The sequence below is a fragment of the Drosophila albomicans genome, unplaced genomic scaffold (genome assembly GCF_009650485.2).
Source record: "Drosophila albomicans strain 15112-1751.03 unplaced genomic scaffold, ASM965048v2 utg000092l_pilon, whole genome shotgun sequence".
Classification (NCBI taxonomy): domain Eukaryota; kingdom Metazoa; phylum Arthropoda; class Insecta; order Diptera; family Drosophilidae; genus Drosophila; species Drosophila albomicans.
Genome location: NW_026263508.1, coordinates 217,769 through 239,982, shown reverse-complemented (window position 1 = coordinate 239,982; position 22,214 = coordinate 217,769). Strand labels below are relative to the sequence as shown.

At 43.9% G+C, this 22,214-nt stretch overlaps 1 long non-coding RNA gene across 1 annotated transcript; it reads right to left on the bottom strand.

The window, feature by feature from the left end:
• Positions 1–13,156: 13,156 nt before the first annotated feature.
• Positions 13,157–14,293, bottom strand: LOC117577318 (uncharacterized). Its single transcript, XR_004573123.2, has 3 exons — positions 13,961–14,293; positions 13,806–13,908; positions 13,157–13,738 (listed from the first exon to the last, which is right to left on the bottom strand). It is a non-coding gene; the product is annotated as an uncharacterized LOC117577318 (long non-coding RNA).
• Positions 14,294–22,214: the final 7,921 nt, after the last annotated feature.

The following is a 22,214-nucleotide window of genomic DNA, read 5'->3' as shown; positions in this document are numbered from 1 at the left end:
CACGTGTTTTTTAACTGTCCGAGATTCAGAACAGAACGAGAAAGAGTGGAACGGAAGTATGGGGAAACCGGTGACGCCATCGAACCTAGTATACCACATGCTGGCAAACATGGACAACTGGGAGGCTGCAGATGAAATGGCGAACGCAGTCATGAAGGAGCTACGGCGGGAAGAAAGATCCCGGAGAACTGAAGACGGCCGATAAGGCCATACTCTCCGCCGAAGTAATACTTAACGGTCGTTCCGGCGGAGAAGTAGACAAGAGTTTAAACAGGCATAGTCCTGGTTTCGCAGGGGCCACTTGTACGTACCGCGGTGCGTCAACGTCCTTGTTAAAATAAAAAAAAAAAAAAAACTTCTCCTTCCACCACATATCCATATAAATATATATAAATAATTTTTTGTTTTTTTTTTTTGTGACAATTTATTTATTGTTTTTTCCATCCAGCGCATTTTAACCACATTTGCGTTTTTTCCAGCAAATTGTGTTTTTTGTGGTATTTTTCCGTGCTCTTTTTGTTCTTGTTTTCGACAATCATTTGCTTGATTGTCGCGGGAAATTTCCCCCGCCCCCTTTGCGTTCGTTGCCTGTGTCCGCAGTCCGTACCCATTTGGGTACAAAATACCTCAGCACTACCTGTGGTATTTTTTCTAGTATTTTTTGGTATATTTTCTACTAGTTACATCCATTCCTTCCGTCCCGATCCACAAGATGGCACAAAACAAAGTAAACACAGCGTTGATGAAATTCATCGCCGCGACTGATCGTATCAGTCACTTTGCGGCGAGAGTCAACAATCCTTCGGCTGATAGCCCATCCCTATATACGTGCCATGTCCGAAGGGACCAGATGCGTTCCTTATGGGAAAAGGTCGAGAATGAGTATGAGGCTTGCTCTTGCGTCATGTCTGAGGAGATAACCACAGAGAGCTCCCTACTGTTCAGGCCAAATACGAGTACTGCTATGCTGCCTACGAGCAGTGTGCAGCTCTGTTAGGTGAGCAAATAGCCAACGCATCCCAGGCGCTCACCCCCCACAACCACAAGCTGTGCAATTTATCCCCACAGGGTGTCGATTACCTCCGTGCGACACCGAAGTTTTCGGAGGCGATTACACTCGCTGGCCCACCTCCGGGATTTATTCACAGCCCTCTATATACAGAACCCGAGACTGTCGGAAGTTGAGAAAACTTTTCTATCTCAACTCCAAGACCAGCGGTGAAGCCCATGCCATTGTGTCAAAATCTCCTTTGACAAATGAAGGGTTCCAGTCGGCGTGGTCCAGCTTGACTGAGCGTTTCGAGAACAAACGGTTGCTCGTAAACAGTCAGCTGAGAATTTTGTTCAATTTGCCCGCCATTGGGCAAGAGTCGGGTTCCTCTATTCAGGAGTTGCAGAGCACCATTCAAGGGTGTCTGACAGCCTTAGAGCACTCAAAGATCAACGTAGAGAATTGGGATTGCATCCTGGTTTTCTTGTGTTCTTCGAGGCTCCCCAAGTTGACCCTTTCTCTTTGGGAACAGTCAATCCAAAAACAAGAGCGATATTCCAACGTGGGTTGACATGAACGCTTTTCTTCTAGAGCGCCATCGCACCCTAGAAGCGATAGCGGAGGTGTCATCCAGCACGAACGCTCCGACGGTTCCAAGAGCCTCACCCAAGAAGGCCCCCGTCTCCAGGCAGGTCAACTCTTTTAAGAGTAGGGTGATCATTAAGACCCAGACCTGCAATTTCTGTTCCCGGGAGAACCATCCGATTCGATTGTGCCCTCGATTTCTTCAGATGGGTGTCAATGAAAGGGTCAACCATATCAAGCAACAGAAGCTGTGCTTAAATTGTTTCGCACGAGGCCATGTCCAGGCCGAGTGCACAAGTGCGCACAGCTGTTTTACGTGCAAGGGTCGTCATCATACACTCTTGCATCGAGTCAACCCGACGCCGACAGTCACTAATCCCACTCCTAATATACAGTCCACTCCTTCCCAGTCAGCTAATGTTCAATCTTTCCTGGCAGTTAACACACAAGGTGTTCTGCTGAGTACAGCTGTTGTACACATCTGCCATCACGGCGTTCGGCACACAGCTCGGGCTCTGATCGATTCTGGATCTGAGGCCACCTTCATTTCTGAACGATTGTTCAAGCGCGTGAGGATGCCATACACATCCGTTCAAGCCCACGTCTCTGGGCTGACTCAAGTTGTAGCAGCCCAGCCCCGAAAGCATTGCCAATTCCTAATTGGCTCCCCGTTACGACCAGATCTGCAGATTGAGGCGTCGGCTTTCGTCCTTCCTCAATTAGCAGGAAAACTGCCCCCATGCTCTGTCCCACAAACCACCCTCGACAATCTGCCAAGCATTCCGCTGGCCGACCCCAAATTCTATGAGAGTTCGCAGATAGACGTGCTTTTTAGGCGCAGATATCCTCCCATCCGTTCTTCTCGGCGGCTCTCGTCCGAACGTTTGTGGGACTTTCATTGGTCAAGAGACCATTTTCGGTTGGATCCTGACCGGCCCAGTGTCGGGATCCACTTCTAACTCCATCTCGTCCTTTTCGACTCGACTGTCCGTCGATCGAACTCCTACGATCGGTCCTGTGACAGGACCCCCCCCCCCCAAATCTATTTCAGTTTTTTCGGCTCGACTGTCCGTCGAACGAATCCTTAGGAATGGTCCTGTGATAGGACCCTCCTCTACATCTATTTCAGCTTTGAATGGTCCTGTGACGGGACCCCACTCTGATCCTTCTCCGGTTCGACTGTCCGTCGAACGATCCTCTACACGCAAGCCTGTGTTAGGCCCCAACTCAAAATCTGTTTCAACACCTTCGGCTCGACTGTCCGTCGACCGAACCTTTACAATTGGTCCTGTGACAGGACCCCATTCGAGACCTCTTTCAGCTCGACTTTCAGCTGGGGTTTCCGTGCCTCCCGGCACAACCTCGCGCCAGCCCAGGAGCCGACGCGACCACCCGGCACCCTCCAGAGAAGAACCACCAAAGACGTCCCATGTCAACGTTTCCCAGGCCGGCATCCACAGGCCCACTCACCCACGCACCAGGCCCGTGCCTAGCTCCCCCAGACGGCACTTTCCAGTGCAAAGGAGTGAGCATACTCCCTACCGCGGCGGTCGGGCTACACATGGGGACAGCGGTTTTCGAAGCGCGAGTTGGTTCCGTGTTGTCCCGTAAGCCGCATCAGCGAGTCGATGCCAGGGGTCTTGGGCCTCTCCATCACTCGCATGGGCGCTGAAGGAGTCTGCACGGCGTCGTTGCGCTCCAAGACACACCCACTCTATCTATCCTGATATCGTCCTGCCGGGTATCCTCCCAAGTTTTATATTTTTTGCAATCCCAATATTGCAAGGGGGGGAGAATGTTGATGCGAGCGCATTGCTAAGTGAGAGGCACACCTCCGTTCCGCCGACCGAAAAGCACTCAAAGCTTTTTCGCTCACCAGCAATGCGCTCAGTGCGTAAGAATGCACTCAAGCTCCAGTGCTCTCAGCTTCTTTCTCCCACAACTCACCACCGCTTAGCCGCGCTCAGCATAGATCAACGAAATGCCGTCGGCATTTCTCTGTTGTCAGTATCAAACCACGTCTCGTTTCAATCGTTACAATCACCTCCTTTTCTGTGCGACATAACAACCCGAAAAGTTTCAATAAATCAACCAAGTATATATAGTGAAAAAAACGCGAGTGTTTTTATTTTCGGGAAGCAAAGACATTTCTGGAACTTTCAGCGCCCCCACGAACACACATACACACATGCATTTTTAAATTTGGCGCAAAATTAAGTCATATCGCAACCAATTGGCGCCAAGACCTTGATTTATTATGTTATTGATAAAATATTCAGAATAACATATAATTTACATACTAACATACTTTATTTATTTATTTGTTTAATAGGAGCTGGATCGTCAAATTCTTTAGAGTTGGAGACAGAAGCAAAACGGAAAAGAGAGCGTTCCATTGCTTGGGACCATTTCAAAAAAAGCACTGATAATAAACATGGCATTTGCAACTAATGCGGTAAATGGCTGAAGACCGGTGGCAATACCACAAACCTGCTTGACCATCTCAAGCGCATGCATCAAAGTCGCTTAAGCACGGAAAGGGGAGAAATGCCTAAAACGATGGCAACTTTTTTTAAACAAGGAGCCGTTCTATGGCAGTGACTCAGCGATCGAAAAAAATCTTGATCAGAAAGTTCTTAATATGATTGTCAAAGACGTGCGCCCATTCAGTTTCGTACATGATGAAGGTTTTGTGGAACTCATGCAAAAACAGTCCCCCACTATAAAGTGCCAAGCCGAACTTATTTTAGTGATGTGATGTTTCCCAGGGAATATGATCAGTTACAGCAGAAGGTGCGTTCCGTATTGGATAAAATAAATTATGTAAGTTTAACAATAGATCTTTGGACATCTGCAAGTAACGATGGTTATATTATCATAACATGCCATTTCGTGAACCAGAATTTTAAATTGAACTCTGCAGTGATATCTACAGCTCCTTTGATAACTCCAACAAAATATTGCGGACTCAATAAAATTGGTGTTGGCTCAGTGGCGTTTGTTATCAAAGGTTGTTACAGTCACAACAGACAATGACAGTACGATGAAGAAAGCGTGCGAGATTTTGCAATTTAAACATTTGCCCTGCTTGGCACATTGTATAAACCTACTGATGCAAGATGTTTTGAAAATGGATGTTGTTAGTAAAATTCTTTGTAAGTGTAAGGGAATAGTAACCAATAGTAACAAAGCACTATAGCCGCTGCAAAGCTAAAAGAAGCACATACGACTGAAAAGCCGCTAACATTAATACAGGAAGTAGCAACAAGATGGAACAGCGCCTATGAGATGATTAAAAGGTTGTTAAAACTGAACGAATATGTTACTTTAACTTTGATTAAACTGCGAAATGCACCGGCGCCGATTACAGAAGATGAACGCGAAGTTTTAAATGAGCGAACCGAAATGCTGCAACCTTTTTATGAAGCCACGCTATCGATTTCAACCAGCAAAAAATGTTTCCGTATAGCTGATCATTCCCGTTATCACAGAGATTCATCATAAAATTAATCACTTCAATACAAGCACGATTGAAGGGAAAATAATACTTGACTATATTGAGAAACGTTTTGTTGATAGGTTAAACAACTTTTGAACCCGAACTGCAACTCTAATTGACCCCCGCTTTAAAAAGGACGCCTTTCTTAAGTGATCAAACGCAGATCTGGCAGCCAAAGCGTTGGAGCAGAAATTGATGTTCGCAATGTCCATCCATCCACGACGTCAACCAACACCACCACCAACCTCGGAAGAAGGACCACGGAAGTTCACATTTTTAAAAAAACAAAAATAATGATAAAGTGCAGTCAGGCCGTGCCGATGCGATAATAGCACTAAGACAACGCATCGATAAAGAAAACCTTGGAGAAAAATGAAGACCCTCTGAAATATTGGGAGGTAAGACTTTTAAAATTATTATGCGAAATATGCTAAATAACAATTTTTTTATAGATGAGTACTGATGACTGCTCTTTAAAATTTGTAGCAGCCAAATACTGGAGTATACAAGCCTCGTCATGCGAATCCGAAAGAGTGTTTAGCAAAGCTGGACAAATAATTAGTGAGAGGACTATATATATATATATATATATATGGGAGAGAGGGCAGGAATGAGGTGGCAAGCGTACGATCGGCACGCGACCGTCAAGAGAAGGAGAAGGATAAAGATAGCAGTAGTAGCAAGCAGCAATGTATGTATATTAGAATGTAAGCAAGCCAGCAACGGCGCCACCAGTATTTTACTATTGGTGACAATTAACAGCAATAGCGATTATGTATCGCAGTCTAACGAATATATTTTGCAACATATATATACATTGCAATTGGCCGGAATTGCGGCAGTGAAAATTTTTTTGCCCGACAATTGCGGCAGTAAATACTATTTAATTTTGATTTAAAATTTTTATTTTTGATTTCTAGGTGAAGAGTTTTTTATTTTGTTAGTCGACGGCACGACTTTCGTTGTCGATAGTTGTAACGTGCAACGAGAAGAAGAAGCTCAAGGCGACAGGGCTATCGGTATTTGCGGGGCACGCTTTAGAGTCCGGCTCTAGCTCTTCGGCTTTGGGGGTGGTGGTCTTGCTTATACCAATAGCCCCTTCTTCGCTGCTCATTATTATTAATTGAAGATCAGAAATTGAGGGTGCTGCGACGAAGAAAGGATTGCTAGAAAACTAACCGGAAAGAGAAAGAAAAATCCAAAAATTTCTCCAAAAAATAAAAAGAGAAAAAAAACAAAGAGAGAGTGAGAGAGAAAGGGAAAGAGAGAGAGCGAGAATTAGGGTAGGTCATCACAGCTGTTATGTGATGAATGTCCCCTCCCAACCTACGATTACTGCATCAGAGCATGGTCTGGTGATCCCTTTTAACCCTACGACAGTGGTGTCGCCGGCTTGTTTCGGCTAAATAAAAAGTAAATTATTTCATGGTTAATAAAAATTTAATTAATGAGAGATATTAAACAATAAGGCATTATAAACAAAAAATAGTACTAAATGATCAATAATAATAATATAAGTGGATATATGCAATATTATTATAGTTTTTTTTTAAAAATATAAATGTATTTTAATTTCAGTGCTTTTGTTTTATCTCATGTACCAAATTTTTAAACTTTTCTAATTTATCTTCAAACATTTTCTTTATAACATTGAATAGTTTGAATTTTTTGTATGCTCTTCTATAAATTTATATTTCGTGTTTGTACAAGGTAAATTGAGGTGAAAGTATGAAGTGTGTTTTCGCAATAAAAAAAACTCACCAACAGAACTCCTGCGGCGTCGATCGATCTCCGTCGAAGCTGTGCTGGAACAGTGCTAAAATAAAAATAAATACAACTTTCACCAAAACACTTCCTGTTGTACCTACGCGAAACTGGTACTTACTATTCAATATAATTCTTGCATACATTTTAATTTTTGTTGTTTTAATTTTGTTATTTCTTAACTTGGCACTGATTTTTAATTCATTTTCATTCATTGATTCAACTTAACATAATTTAATTTATTAAACAACATTGCTTTTCATTTCACTTGTTCACGCTTGTTTTAACTTATCTATTTAAAATAATTTTAAAATTGTACAATTTAGCAGCGCTTTTTTTTTTTTTTTTTTTTTTGTTTAATCTTTTGTTAAATTTAAACTGGTACGATATTGAAGCGCGCTTTGCTTTTTAATTTGTAAAATTTAAACTGGTACAATATAGAAGCGCTTTGCTTTTTAATTTGTTGTTTTCCAATTCGTTATTAGTTTTACGCTTTTGCAATTGTAGTACCGCTTCATTATTAATTTGAATTTTTAACTATTTTGTGAACAAATGAACTTTTTAATTTTAAATAATTTTTCCAACTTCCAAGTTCTTCATATTCGTATACATTTTCAAATTTTAACATAATTTAATTTGCAATTTTTGCAATTCAGCACTTTTAAATTTTTGTATAACATGTTTTCATTTTAATTTGTGTTGAGCGGCGCTACACTGTTGAGTTTTTAATCTTTCATATTATTTTACTATGTAGCGCATCATTTTAACTTTTCAAATTTGGTTTTTAATTTTTCATATCTTCACTTTTAACGTACACACATTTTTATACATATATGCGAACTAGTCGCTGATGATCAGGAGGAGTAAAGATGAGATGTGAATTTGAAGATGCTGGTGATGATGAGATGACTAAAAGTTGAGTTTAAAGATGCAGATGCTGGCCAAGAAGTCGATGCGCTGGCGGCTCGAGCAGATGCCTTGACGCTACGCCGGCGCAATAAGGCGCTCTGCTCGGCAGAAAGAAGACGACGGTGTCGCTCACTGGCCCTTCGCTGACCGATAGTTCGGCGGCAAATATAGCGCTCAGTGGCGCTCCGCTGGCCGATAGTTCGGCGACAAATATAGCGCTCAGTGGCGCTCCGCTGGCCGATAGTTCGGCGGCAAAGATAGCGCGCACTGGCGCTCCGTTGGCCGCTAGTGCAGCGGTAAAGATGGCGCGCACTGGCGCTTCGCTGGCCGCTATTGCGGCGGCAAGGATGGCGCTAAGGGGCGCTCCGCTGGCCGCTATGGCGGCGGCAAAAGTGGCGCTAAGGGCGCTTAGCTGGCCGCCAGTGCGCCGCAATGAGAGCACTCTTTTGCGCTTTACTGGCCGCTAGGGCGGCGACAAAGATGGCGTTCAGTAGCGCTCCGCCGGCCGCTAGTGCAGGCACTCTCTCGCGCTCAAAAAGAGCCAAACCAAAATGCCAAAAAAAATATCGAAAACGACCTGCGAAATCAACAACAATGAGTAAAGAAGACCTACCAGAATCTATTACTATCAATTCTTAGCAAGTACAAACGCACCAACAGAATTCTAAACCTCTTGTGTCTTGATGCCCAAATTTTCCACACAATCCAAACGTCAAAGCTGAGCTTTTTTCAGTGCAGCTGATGCACAACTTAAAGCTCAGCTTTCCAGCGCAGCTGATGCGCTAAAGCTTCGCCCTTATTGCAGACAACAAAAAGCTACTCGAGCGTAAGTTGAAATTACACTTGCATACTTTTAAAATCTTTTTGAAAGATTTTTCCCTTGCTAATAAAATGGCATACTTTTACGAAGAACTTTAGCTGACAAGAAAAATTGAATACTTTTAGGCCGTATCTAATTCACATTAGCTTCAGGCGCTGTTACATAGTTACATCGCCAACTCGCTTTATTGCCTCCGTTACCGCTGCTGCTGCTGCTTATATATAAAACGCGAGGGGTGAGGGGAAATTTTTTGCTACTGCTCAAATATTTGATTTTTCTACTAGCACAGGGAGCCCCAAGAGGAGTAGAGTTGGCAGCAGCTGGGAGCAAGTGAGTGGTAACGCCCAAACGGCCGAGAGAAAATGAGAGCGAGCCGAGGAAAACTCCTCCAAAGCGCAACAAGAACTCATGCCATGCGCTAGCCGAGTGGATTACCCGTAGAGCCGAGGAGCACCGCTAAGAAAAAGTCCACCAAATCACGCCCGGACGCGCTGGTAGTAAGTGCAAAAGGTGAGATGAGCTACAGCGACGCGCTCTTTCTAGTTACGAGACGGCAGGGCGGTAAACTCAAAAATGTCTCGGACAGAGTGACCACTGCGCGTAGAACTGCCAAGGGCGATCTGCTGCTTGAAATTGGAGGATCTGGTCCAGCTCAGGCAACTAGTTGTCAGAGACATGGATGAACTGGCAAGCAAAGAGGAGGTGGTTAAAGCGATGGTAGAGCAAGTTGGCATGTCGGCTAATTTGTGCCAGGTAAAGACCATAAGACCAGCTTACGCCAACACTCAGGCGGCGACAGGAACCCAGAACTCGGTGCTTTAAAAGCTTGGATTTCGGGCAGATCGCGAGCAAGTCCCGAGGCTCAGTGGGCAAATCGAATAGCTGTTTTAAATGCGGCGAGCAAAACCACAAATCGGCCACGTACAACAGAACAGCGAGATGCTTTCTTTGCTCATCCAGAGGCAGCAGTGAGGTCAACCACGTGGCGGGTAGCAGACTCTGCCCTTCGGTTGGCGGGCGAAGTAACGAACGCTCAGTATGAAGGTTATGCAGTTGAACCTTAACCACTGTGCAGCGGCTCAGGACCTCTTACTGGAGTCGGTTAGGGAGAACGGGGTGGATGTAAGCGTTCTCAGCGAACCCTATTGAGCTGGATTTGGACCTGATTGGACGTGCGACCACACTGGAAAGGCGGCTATATGGGTTTGTGGCAGAAACCCACCCCAGTTTGTCTACCAACAGGCTGTCAGGGCGCTAGTGGGCAGCGTTTGGGTGAACAGCGTATACCTAGCCCCCAGTCTGCCAATTTCGGACTTTGCTAACATCTTGGATAAATTAGCTGCGAACGCGAGAGGCCACTCACCGGTACTGGAAGCATTGTCGCAGGGCGATTAGTGGTCGAAGCCTTTGCTTCACTGGATCTGGTTCTTCTCAATGGTTCAAACTGTCATGGAGAGGTTGAAGTATGCATACGTAGGCTCTATGCCGAGACGAGCAAACCCTTTCGCTACGCCACATGCCAGTCTATTGCTGGAACGAGGCTATTGCCGCCGCAAGACGTGTCTGTAACCACGCGAGGCGCTGTCAGAGAGCGCGGGGAAGACCCTCTTTCCTAGAATGACAAACAGCTTTTAGAGAGAGTCACAAAGCTCTTAAAAGCGCGATCAGGGAGAGCAAAAAAATAGTGTTTCCTGGCCCTGTGTAACACACTGGAGGACGACCCATGGGGTGAGGCATACCAAATTGTTTATAAGGAGAATCGGCACACGGAAATCGCCACCACCACCGGATGATCTATTGCATGGGATTGTCACGGATCTGTTTCCCAGCGTGGAGGAAGATAACACAAGGCTACCTGATGATCGACTCAAGACTATGTTTTCGAGAACATCTGCAGGAGATTAGCCGCAAGGCTGCAGTTACCAACATGGTGTTATCTCGTCTGATATCCAACACCAGGGACCCCAAACAGAGTCGTCGAGCATTACTATCAAGCGCGTGACAAGGTCCATACCCTCTATGCTGCTCCTATCTGGGCAGACGCCGTATTCAAAAGCTCCTACATCGGCGGCTTGGCGTCAACCTTTCGGCTGAGCGCCATTAGAATCATAAGCGGTTTCAAGACTGTTTCCAATGAGGCTGCATATGTCATTGCCGGCATATCCCCCTTCAAGGAAACGGTCAGGAAGAGAGTAAGCGTTATCCGGCAGCTTCAGACTGGTTCCTCAACCAGCGCTGAGAAAAAAAATGGCCAAACAGAGAGTACAACGGGAAAGTCTCGACAGGTGGCAAACCCGGTGGAACGAGTCGTCCAAAGGACGGTGGACTCACCGGCTTATCGCGTGCATAAAAGAATGGACGAAGGACGAGGCAAGAGCTGGAAGACGTAATTGGCGAAAGGATGGCGGTGTCAACGTTGGTACCACTGAAGGTGAATTTGTGTCAACGGTCATGATCAATCAAAGGAGGGCCTAGAAGGCTAGACAAATAACGAGGGAGTAAGCATGCACCGATGCCCTTGTGAAGCATTGCTTCGCGGCCGACCCACAAGAACCCGGCTCGCTAATTCTGTTTTCTACAGTTAATTTTTCTTTTTTTTTGTATAATTCTAACCTTCACTTTTGTACACCTTGCTCTCTCTCTTACCTATACTACGAATAAAAAAAAATCACACACACACATCCCTGCAAGTAACGCGTGGTGGTCGGTCTGATTTGCTTGTACTCGTTAATATTCTTTATATTATTTTCTTATCCAACAGCAATAAAAACAATTGAAAATATTGTCTTTTTTTTGGGGTGTAAATATACCTACATATGTACCTATGTATATACATTGTGTGTTTTTTTCCAGCTTCAAGTCTTTCTGTTATTATTGTACTCTTGTTTTTTTTTCGTTTCTTTTCTATTTTCTTTCGTTAAGGGAAATTTCCCGTTCTTTATGCGTTCTTTGTCTGTGTCCGCTACTTCCCTACCCATTTGGTGTAAAATACCACAGCACTGTCTTTGGTGTTTTCCCAGTTTTTTTTTTTTTTTTTGTATTTTATCAACACAGTTTTTTGCTTTTTTTTTGTCAATTTTGGAGATTGTGTAATAGCCTTTTCCACTACACCGAAAACCTCGCTTTTCTTTGTTTTTCCGTTCAGGCCGAATGTTACGTTCGGCCCATGTAAAACCCATAAAAAAATCGGTTTTTCTACGTTAGCGAGCTACGTAGAAATAGCGATCGCACTTTTTGGGTAATTACGCGATATTTTTATCGATATGACAACGAAAAAGAGCTCACCACTAAACAAACAGCTGACATTAAAGTGCGCCAAGGTATGAAAATAGAAAAATAAAAATTTGATTTTGCTTTTTAAAGCAAATTTTTTATATTTTATATGAGCCAAAAAACTCGCAAGCCGTCAATATCGTGGAGTAGCATCCACGAGGCTATGTTGTTCGAGTTGTGGGAGGAGAATTTGACGGTATTGAGGTCTGCCCAAAAAAACATGCACATATTCAAACGTTTGTGTGAGAAGTTTTTGACGGCAGGCTTCAATGTGGAGTGGAAGGATGTAAGGACCAAGATAGACAATTTGACCAAAAAATATAACTAAGTTGTATAAATCATATTTATTGAGTTCAGTAATAACGGGTGTATATTTATAAAAAAAAAGAAATTAAATTAAGAAGCGAGGTCCAACTGGCGGTGCGCCATCGAAGTGGCAACATTTTGCCAAAGGTCCACAGAATCTTGTCAGCGGTGAAGTCAATAAATTTTGATGAATGCATCCTCGATAGCATGGGTAAGCTATGATTTCAAAGCTCTCAACCATCAATAGTAAGTCTTAAATTGTTATTTTTAGATCCCGATGAAGGAAGTGGGATAGATTCATGTCGTCTATTTCAAATCGTCGGCGCAGGCAGTCCAGTCCTGCGCTAGCTGAACCGTGTGACTCGAATGATTTATATTCGGGTGATTCTAACATCATCCTTTTTGGAGTTTATGATGAAGGTAGTACTGTGCTAAAGTCAGAAACTACCCGCGAAATATTGTGCTTGAAGCGTCGACTGACGAAAATAGCGTAATATTTGAAGAAAGCTCAATCTGGCACAACTCAAAAAAGGATGATGAGTCACAAGGTTCAGCAAAAAGGAGACGAATAGGCCGACCAATGAGTGAGTTCGAGCGTCTCATGGTCGAGGACGCAAACAAGCGGACCGATATTCTTGAGCGCCTTGGCAACGCTCGACTTAAATTAATGGAGCGATTTGTCGTAGCAGTGGAGGGGAAAAGACTCTATTTAACAAAGTGAATAGAAAATATTGCAAATTACATTTTTGACTTTGAAAAATATAAAAACAATACTAGTAATGAAGTGCGGCAATTTTTGTTTGTGTTTAAGCAATATTATTATTTTGTAAATATTTTGTTAAATACTTTTATATTTTGATTTATTATTTTGTAAATATTTTGTTAGACACTTTTATATTTTTGAATTTATTATTTTGTAAATATTTTGTTAGACACTTTTATGTTGTTATTCTGATTATGTTTAATATTATTTTGTTAAATATGCTTTTGTAAATACTATACTGAAAATACTAAAAAATTGAAATAAATGCGTTACAAATTACAAATTTTTTATATTTCAGTTATTTATTGTTTACAATGTATGATGAAATTGCTGAACGAATTAGCATCGCTATCGAAATCAATTGTTTCGTAGTCGTCTTCATAAGATTTTCTCGGGCTGTTGTGGTTCATCGGGGCTTGGTTCCAAAATTCCCGGAATATCAATGTTTTCACGTTTGGTGAAATTATGTAAGATGCAACATGCTGTAATAACAACAGCCGTTTTACTGTAATGGTTATCAAGGCTTTTTTCCGATTCGCCGAAATCGAGCTTTTAAATGGCCGAAAGCATTTTCGACCACCCTGCGTGATTTTGGCCAAAGTATAATTAAAAGCCTTTATAGTTTACATTTTCAGTATTTGAAAAATTGAAAATTTGAAAGCCGAATCACCAATCACCACAACAGGCACATCGACTCCCGAAATAATGCGCGAGTTATTCTTTAATAGTGTCGACTCATCTAATAATTGACGTAGCCTACTTCGCTCAAAAATTTGGGAGTCATGACAGCGTCCTGGGCCTCCAACGTTTATTTAAAGAAATCTGTATCTAAAATTACATTTAACATGAATATACAAATGCAAAAATTAGTATCACACAATAATTGCATATTTACCGAGCATCAACCATTGCAAACAATATAGTTGAGTTCCAGCCTTAATAATTAAAATAGTCAGCTACATCAGCTGCAGATGGATGAATTTCAATATGACAGCCATCTAAAAAATTCGTTCTTTAATAAAATTCCATGAAAACTATAATTATACTCACCAATCGCGCCTAAGCATTGTGGGAAGCCAAATTCTTCGAAGCCTTTAACGCATTCCTCCAATTTGGATTGCGTGAGGAAGTTATGCGGGAGGTAGTCGGATGACAGAACTCTACATGTCTCATGGCAAAATTCTAGCAATATTTTGCAGACCATTGCTTTTGACACACCAAACAACGTGCCCACTATCCGATACTCCGCAGACGATCCCAAAGTGTATAATGCGATTGAAATCCGCTTATCAAGAGGAATGGCCGTTCGAAATACGGTGTCTTCTTGGCCAATCCACAAAGGCGCTCCACAAGGAAGCAAAACTCCTCCCTATTCATTCGGAAATGTTCTACAAAAAACAAATTCGCTGCTTCCAGGAACATCGCGCTCCCAAAAAACACCCATGCCGTTGCTAAAAAAATAAAATATTTATGTAAATATTACATTGCTGCCAGCAATTCCACTTACATAGCCCCAAACTGATGGCGATTTCTTTGATATTGGCAATGGCCTATACTTGGTTAATATATCCTCCACTTCGACAAAAATCCTCATCAATATCTTGTAATTTAAGAAAATTGTCCATTTTCAAATGCGTGCTGCTTTTTGAAATGTTCGCCAACTTGTGTTTACATTTGAACAGCTGACATTTCAAAACGGCCATATTGAAAAAATTTACCGTTGCCCATATTTTTCGGTTCGTGCCAATGGAAACCCCGAAACGGGACTTTAAAAAAACGTAAAAAAAAATCGAGTGAAGTGGAAATAGGCTATAAAACCTTAAAATACGTACATGTGTGTGTGGTTTAAAAAAATAAAATTACTGATTAAGTTAGTTGTGTTAAAAATATTCAATGTACGCATATGATAAGTATCGATAACTAAAAGTAGCAGAGCATTAACATTAACATCTGCACTGCACATAACTATGTAAACTAACATTTAATATATACAGTTGCGAATAAATACTCAAAGCAGTACGACGTGTTTTATTTTACGCTTCAGCCAAGACTTTCCTGCCGAACCAACTCGGTTCAACAGGTTATGGGCTCAGGCACGGCTTGGTATAGAAGTGCGCAGTTACGAACTGTGGTGAAATAATAATGACATTCGCAAGAAATTGTGGTGTAACGCAAATAGCAAAATGAGTGCGATGTATCAAATAGAAAAGTTGGAGGACAACAATTATGATGCTTGGAGCATCCAAATGAAGAGTGTGCTGATACATGCAGAGCTTTGGGATGTTGTGTCCGAGGATCCACAAGAAGGCGCCAATAGGACGGCAATGGATAAGAAGGCATTGGCCATGATCATGTTGAGTGTGAAGACATCACAGTTAAGTGCTATCAAAAAAGTTGTATAGCGGCACGTGAAGCATGGAATAAGCTGAAGGAGATTTATCAGCCAAGTGGACCTGTACGTAAGGTTGCGCTTTAGAAAAGGTTGCTCAACTTACGCATGACAGAGGGTCAAAACATGACAAGTTTCATAAATGTGTTTTGTGAGCCAAGGGCAAAAGGTGAAGTTTGCTAACAAGCAAAAAGTATACATTTAACATTGCTGAATGTGATTGTATGTGCCAAAGCTGACGAGTAATTTTATATCCGTGAGCACAGCAGTGGCGAATAATTGCGTCGTACATTTTGGGCCGAAAAATGCAAAGATTTCACAACGTGGGTGAAATAATTTGGAAGTTAACAGAACTGGAAGCCTGTATACGGTTGAGTCCGAGTCTAACAGATGTTACGATGCCGTTAAGGCTGATGCTAAACTGTGGCACAAACAGATACGGACATGTTAATTACACAAGTTTGCTGGAGATGTCAAAGAAAGGATTGGTACATGGGATGGAGAAATTGGATATGCCATCAATTGCCTCATGCAAGACATGGTGGGTAAAGTTCATGTGCAACCTTTTCAAAAGGCCAGTGAAAGTCGTGCACAATTGTTGCTGGAACTAGTTCATACAGACGTATGTGCACCATTTGAAGCGAAGTCTCTTGCTTTTGGCGGCAGGCTTCAATGTGGAGTGGAAGGATGTAAGGACCAAGATAGACAATGTTGAGCTACTAAGCTTTTTTAGTAGCTTTTATTCGCACGTCTATTGTTTATAAATAAAAACACGCGAATTCAAATTAATTGTTTATTAAATGGCACATATGTTCGTATATATAACCACCACTTTGGATTATTTGGCTGTGACTTGAACACTTTCAAGCTTCGCCACCGACACGATAACAACGAATTACAATTCAAGAGTCAAAACAAGAGTAAAGGCAATTAGCCGATCGAACTGCAAACGATCGCTAACAGAGAGCATACAGCGCTGCCGGCAGATGCAGCGCTGCTGATAGACGCTGTCACAGCATTGCATTAACATGCGCTGTCTGCTGCTCCCGACATACTCCCGCCGTTGAAAGCCTAGCTTTCAACATCATCCTTCAGGGGCAGTAGACAGAGTTTGTTTATGGCTCTCCGGGTGCTGCCACACGTCATCTTTAACTCGGCAACTCGACACTCGCCGTCCTTGCCAGGGATGAGCGCCATGACACGGGCTAGCGGCCACCGAAGAGGAGGCAAATTTTTCGTCCTTCACCAAGACCAAGTCGTTGACTTGGAGACGACGATCAGGAATGCGCCACTTGGATCTTTGCTGGAGAAGAGTCACATACTCCTCCCGCCATCTATTCCAGAAGACCTGCTGGATTTGAGTGATACGCTGCCAACCATCCAGCCGATTGTAGTCCAACGTAGTTAGGTCGGGCTCAAGAATCACGGTTGGAGGACCACCAAACAGTAGATGAGCGGGAGCTAGCGCATCCAAATCGTCAGGATTCTCTGAAACTGATAGCAATGAACGATTATTAAGTATTGCCGCTATTTGGCAAATCAACGTGCGAAGCTCATCGTAATTGAGAACGAAGCGACCAACAGAGCGATACAGAATGGGTGCAACAGAGAGACACGATTGCTCAATCTGCGCTGCTCGTCGTCGTTCTCACGCTGCAGCTCTGCGTTCTGCTTGGACAGCGTCGGATATCGGCCTGTTTCAGCTCCAGCACACAGCGCAAACTCTCCATATCGTTTGTCAGACGGCACAGCTCACCGCTGCTATCGTTGAGACTGTTGCTGTGGTTGCCATTGCTATTGCTGTGGTTGCTGGACGGCGAAGCTGCGACGAAGTGCGCATCGCGCTGACCTCATCCTTAAACAACGCCAGACGATCGCGCAGATCACGCTCCTTCATCTCGGTGCTGGTGCGCAGCGGTTGCAGTTCCTTGCCTAGCTCCTTTATCCGCTCCTGCGCTTCATGATCGCGAATGCGTGACTGCAGCTGCAGCACTTGCTGCTCGGCGGCATTCAGCTGATCCTGCTTGTGACGCAAATGATGCTCCAACTCCTGCTGACGCTGCGTCCATTCCACATCCCTATCGTGCAACTGCTGTTGCAGCTCTTCGTAACTGCGCTGCATCTGCTGCAGCACGGCATTTGTCTCGGCAAGCGTTGTCTGTGACTTCTCCTGACAGCTCAACTTGTCCATCTGCTTGGACATGCACTGTACACCATTGGCGACTCCCATCCGTTGGCATTGCTGCTGTTCGTCACTATCATCAGAAACCTTTTCCGCTGCCATCAATGCTGTCTGCTGTCTGCTGTCTCCACCACCAGCAACGATCCAACCAAGGCGGGTCTTCTGAAGGATAGGCAATCCATCTCCAAGGTCAATCTGTCCGTCACATAACAAGCCGTAGAATAGGCTTGCACCAATCAGCAGGTCCACGCGCTGCGGACGATTGAAGGCTGGATCAGCTAGCTGAATGTTGGATGGAATTGCCCAACCGTCGATGTCAATAGCAAAGTTCGGTTGGCTGTTGGTGATTGTCGATGCCACAACAGCTTGAAAGTTGACCGAGTAGTCGGTGATGCAAGAGCGCATACAAACATTGACCGTGCATCCTTCAACAGAAACGTCTGTGTCTCCGAGGCCAGAAATCATAGCATCTGATCGCGTCCGTTTTAATTGCAACTGTTGGGGCTAAATGGGACGTCATCATGTGGATTTTGCGAACCAGAATCCAACAGAGCACGACAATGAATGAACGACCCAGCACGACTCTTAAGCAAAACACCAACAGTACCAAGAGTGCAGCATCAGAACAACGAGATTGGGCAGCAAGAGAGGTGGACGCTTGAGGCTGTAAAGCGGCAGACGCATCAGCTGACGAGGCTCGTTGCGATGTCTCAAAAATGTAGCAAAGAATGATGCCGCCCACCACAGTTACGGCAAGCGCCAGATGTGCAGGATCGAGTTTGGTGTCCTTTCTTTAGACAGTTAAAGCAGAGAGCGAGCTTCTTCACTTCTCTCTGCCTCAAGAAGGGCGACAAATTTGCGAAGATGGGGCAGGAATATATGCCGTGACCAGGCGCGTCACAAAACCCACAAACATTTGCTCTGCTGGGGCTAGATTGGGCCACAAACGCCTTCCTGCTGCCGTTATGGCTAAAGCTCCTTCCCACCTGTGAGCCTGCTGTGTGACTACCCATAGCGTATTGCAGAGTCTCGAGCTTCCGACATCTTTCATCCAGAAACGTGAAGAACTCATTGGATGTCGGCACTTTATCGGCGGCAGGGTTGTCCAATGCCCTGCTATCCTCCCACGCAGCCTGGGTTTCCACATCCAGCTTTTGCAGCAGCACGTAAATCAGAATGCTGTTCGCGATTTCCTCTGGACGGCCCAGAGTCTTTAATGCCCCATGTGAACATTTACCTTATCACTAAACTCACGAAGTTTAGTGGCCACGGATGCTCCTGTCTCCACCTTCTTGGTACCCAACAGATCCTTGATGTGCGACTGGAACACAAGTCGGTTGTTGTTGAACCGATTATCCAATATCTCCAGAGCCACACGATAATTGGGCCGCGATATCTCCAACGACCGAACTGCATCCAGCGCTGGACCAGTTAAACACGATAGAAGATGCTGAAACTTTTCAACATCATCTAGTTCATTATCCTTGTCAATGACAGACTCGAACATTGACCAAAAACTCGCGTATTCCGTGTAGCCTCCACCGAACGTGGGAAGCTTGAGCTCGGGAAGACGACGTCTGTTAGCGCGGGCACTGAGGCCATTAGCCGAAGGATCGATTGTCTCATCACGCCGCAATGTGGACGACCGAATCAATTGGCGTTCACGACTGTCAAATTGCGCTCGTACACGCGATTTCACTTCAAGAAAACGCTCATCGAAATTGTCCCGCGTTTCACTACCGATCTCATTATAGTCGATCTCCTCTAGCGCATTCTGAGCTAAGTCAAACGAAGCTTGAGCACGTTCTAATAGCTCCAACCGTACTGCTAATTCAGAAGAATTAAATGCAGCTAGCTTAACTTCAGAAAGTGACACATCAAGTCTCACAAGGCTATCATAAAGCGATAAAACCTTCCGCTTGAAAAACCGCGCGCGATTTTCGACAGTAGTCGCTTGCTCGTTCATCGAGTTTTCCATTGTTAGCAGTTAACCGCACTTTTGCTAACTGGCAATTGCTCACTTTGTATGGCAAACTTACTGTGCAGCGCAGCAAGAAAAACGCGTCAAACCGCGATTAAAAACGCGCGCGCGCGGTTTGCTTAAGCACAGCAGCAGTTCAAAGTAAAGACAAAACGCGTCAAACTCGCGATCACAGACGCGCGCTAGTTGCTTAAGCGCAGCAGCAGCTTAAAGTGAAGCGCACACGGAAAACGCGTCAAAGCCGCGATCACAAACGCGCGCGAGTTGCTTACGCACAGCAGCTGTTCAAAGTTAATCAGTTGATTAGCTGATTTAGTTCACAAAACCGAGAGCATAAGAGAGAGCAGCAAGGGCAATGTACGCAGCTGCGACAGCGGAGTAGCGGAGAGCATAGACAAGCGACGGAGTGCGGAGAGGGTGCGCATGACGCGGAGCAACGGCGCGAACATGCGCAAACAACGGAGAATGCAAGAATAGAAATGCACCGCTTGTTAAATATATATGCAAATGTACATATATAAATCAATTCCAACTCTAGCACTTTGCACTCTTCAGCACTTGCACTTTCAATGTTTCAACAATTGTTATTGTTATTTTATGTTTAGTTATTTTCAACAATTATTTATGCAAATCAATTGCATTCACAACACTTAGCGAGAGTATAGATCTCGCCGGGGCCTCCAAATGTTGAGCTACTAAGCTTTTTTAGTAGCTTTTATTCGCACGTCTATTGTTTATAATAAAACACGCAAAGTTCAAATTAATTGTTTATTAAATGGCACATATGTTCGTATATATAACCACCACTTTGGATTATTTGGCTGTGACTTGAACACTTTCAAGCTTCGCCACCGACACGATAACAACGAATTACAATTCAAGAGTCAAAACAAGAGTAAAGGCAATTAGCCGATCGAACTGCAAACGATCGCTAACAGAGAGCATACAGCGCTGCCGGCAGATGCAGCGCTGCTGATAGACGCTGTCACAGCATTGCATTAACATGCGCTGTCTGCTGCTCCCGACAGACAATTTGACAAAAAAATATAACTAAGTTGTTTAAATCATATTTATTGAGTTCAGTAATAACGGGTGTATATTTATGAAAAAAAGAAATTAAATTAAGAAGCGAGGTCCAACTGGCGGTGCGCCATCGAAGTGGCAACATTTTGCCAAGGTCCACAGAATCTTGTCAGCGGTGAAGTCAATAAATTTTGATGAATGCATCCTCGACAGCATGGGTAAGCTATGATTTCAAAAGCTCTCAACCGTCTATTTCAAATCGTCGGCGCAGGCAGTCCAGTCCTGCGCTAGCTGAACCGTGTGACTCGAATAATTTATATTCGGGTGATTCTAACATCATCCTTTTTGGAGTTTATGATTGTTGATGCGAGCGCATTGCTAAGTGAGAGGCACACCTCCGCTCCGCCGACCGAAAAGCACTCAAAGCTTTTTCGCTCACTAGCAATGCGCTCAGTGTGTAAGAATGCACTCAAGCTCCAGTGCTCTCAACTTCTCTCTCCCACAACTCACCACCGCTGAGCCGCGCTCAGCATAGATCAACGAAATGCCGTCGGCATTTCTCTGACGTTTAGTATCGATCTACGTCTCATTTCAATCGGTTCAATTACCCCCCATTTCTGTGCGCAACAATAACCCGCCAAGTCTCAATAAATCAACAAATATATATAGTGAAAATAACGCGAGTTTTTTTATTTCGGGAAGAAGACAACTTTGGACATATTTCAGCGCCCCCACGAACCTTGGTCCTTCGAGCCGGATAATTCAACAATTTCAACGGTATTCCAGCATACATCCGCAGATAAGTACCACTAGTTTGTGCTTCTTTCCTATTCCTTCTACCACGGTCGTCCGCCCCTCCAATTCCGCCATATTGCGCAAAGGTTTTTTCAATAGCCTTTGCCAATTGCCTTCTTTTTTCTTCGGACGACCTTTTCCATGGTTTCTTGCCTAAGTACATATATAATAAATAATTATATCTGTTTTTCCGCCAATCGCGTACGTATGTATGCATGTGTGTTTTTCCTTTTTTTTGCAAGTGCAAGTGCAGTGACAAGTGTAAATTATCCAGAGAGAAACATTTTTTAAAGTGCGAAGATTATATATTGTATACTCCATACATATATGATCATACGAATTAATTAATTTAAAATCCAAGTGTGTACCAGAATTTCGTTTTGCTTAATTCTTGTCCGTTATTTCTTGTACGTTTGTATGTCGCGGTTAATTGCCGACATACATATATACACAAATATTTCGGTGCACTCTCTTTTGTCCGCAAGCGCACCAGCTTGCAGCCGCGCTTGCGCTCGCGCTCTCTCAACACACACACACGCACTCTTGTGCATTCGCTGTTGTCCGCACTTGCTCTCGCTCTCTCTTTGTGTTACATACAAACATACGTGCACTTCGCTTGCTTAGACGTTGGCAGCGCAGTGCAAGCACACATGCATACATACGTACATACTGATGTGCATGCTTAACCGCGTGTATAAGTACTTCTGCGAGTGAAGTAACAGATTGGCAGGGCAGCGGTAGTCGCACTCGACATTCCCTACCCTTTTTTTTTTGAATTTTTTTTTGCCAAGTGATATATTTAGTGTGTGTATTTGAGAGCAACTCCCAGCTCAAGTGTCGGTGTATAGGCTACCTCCAGCCAGTGTCCCACACACATAGACATACACGCACACATATACACACCTACATATAAATACACTTCTCCTTCCACCAC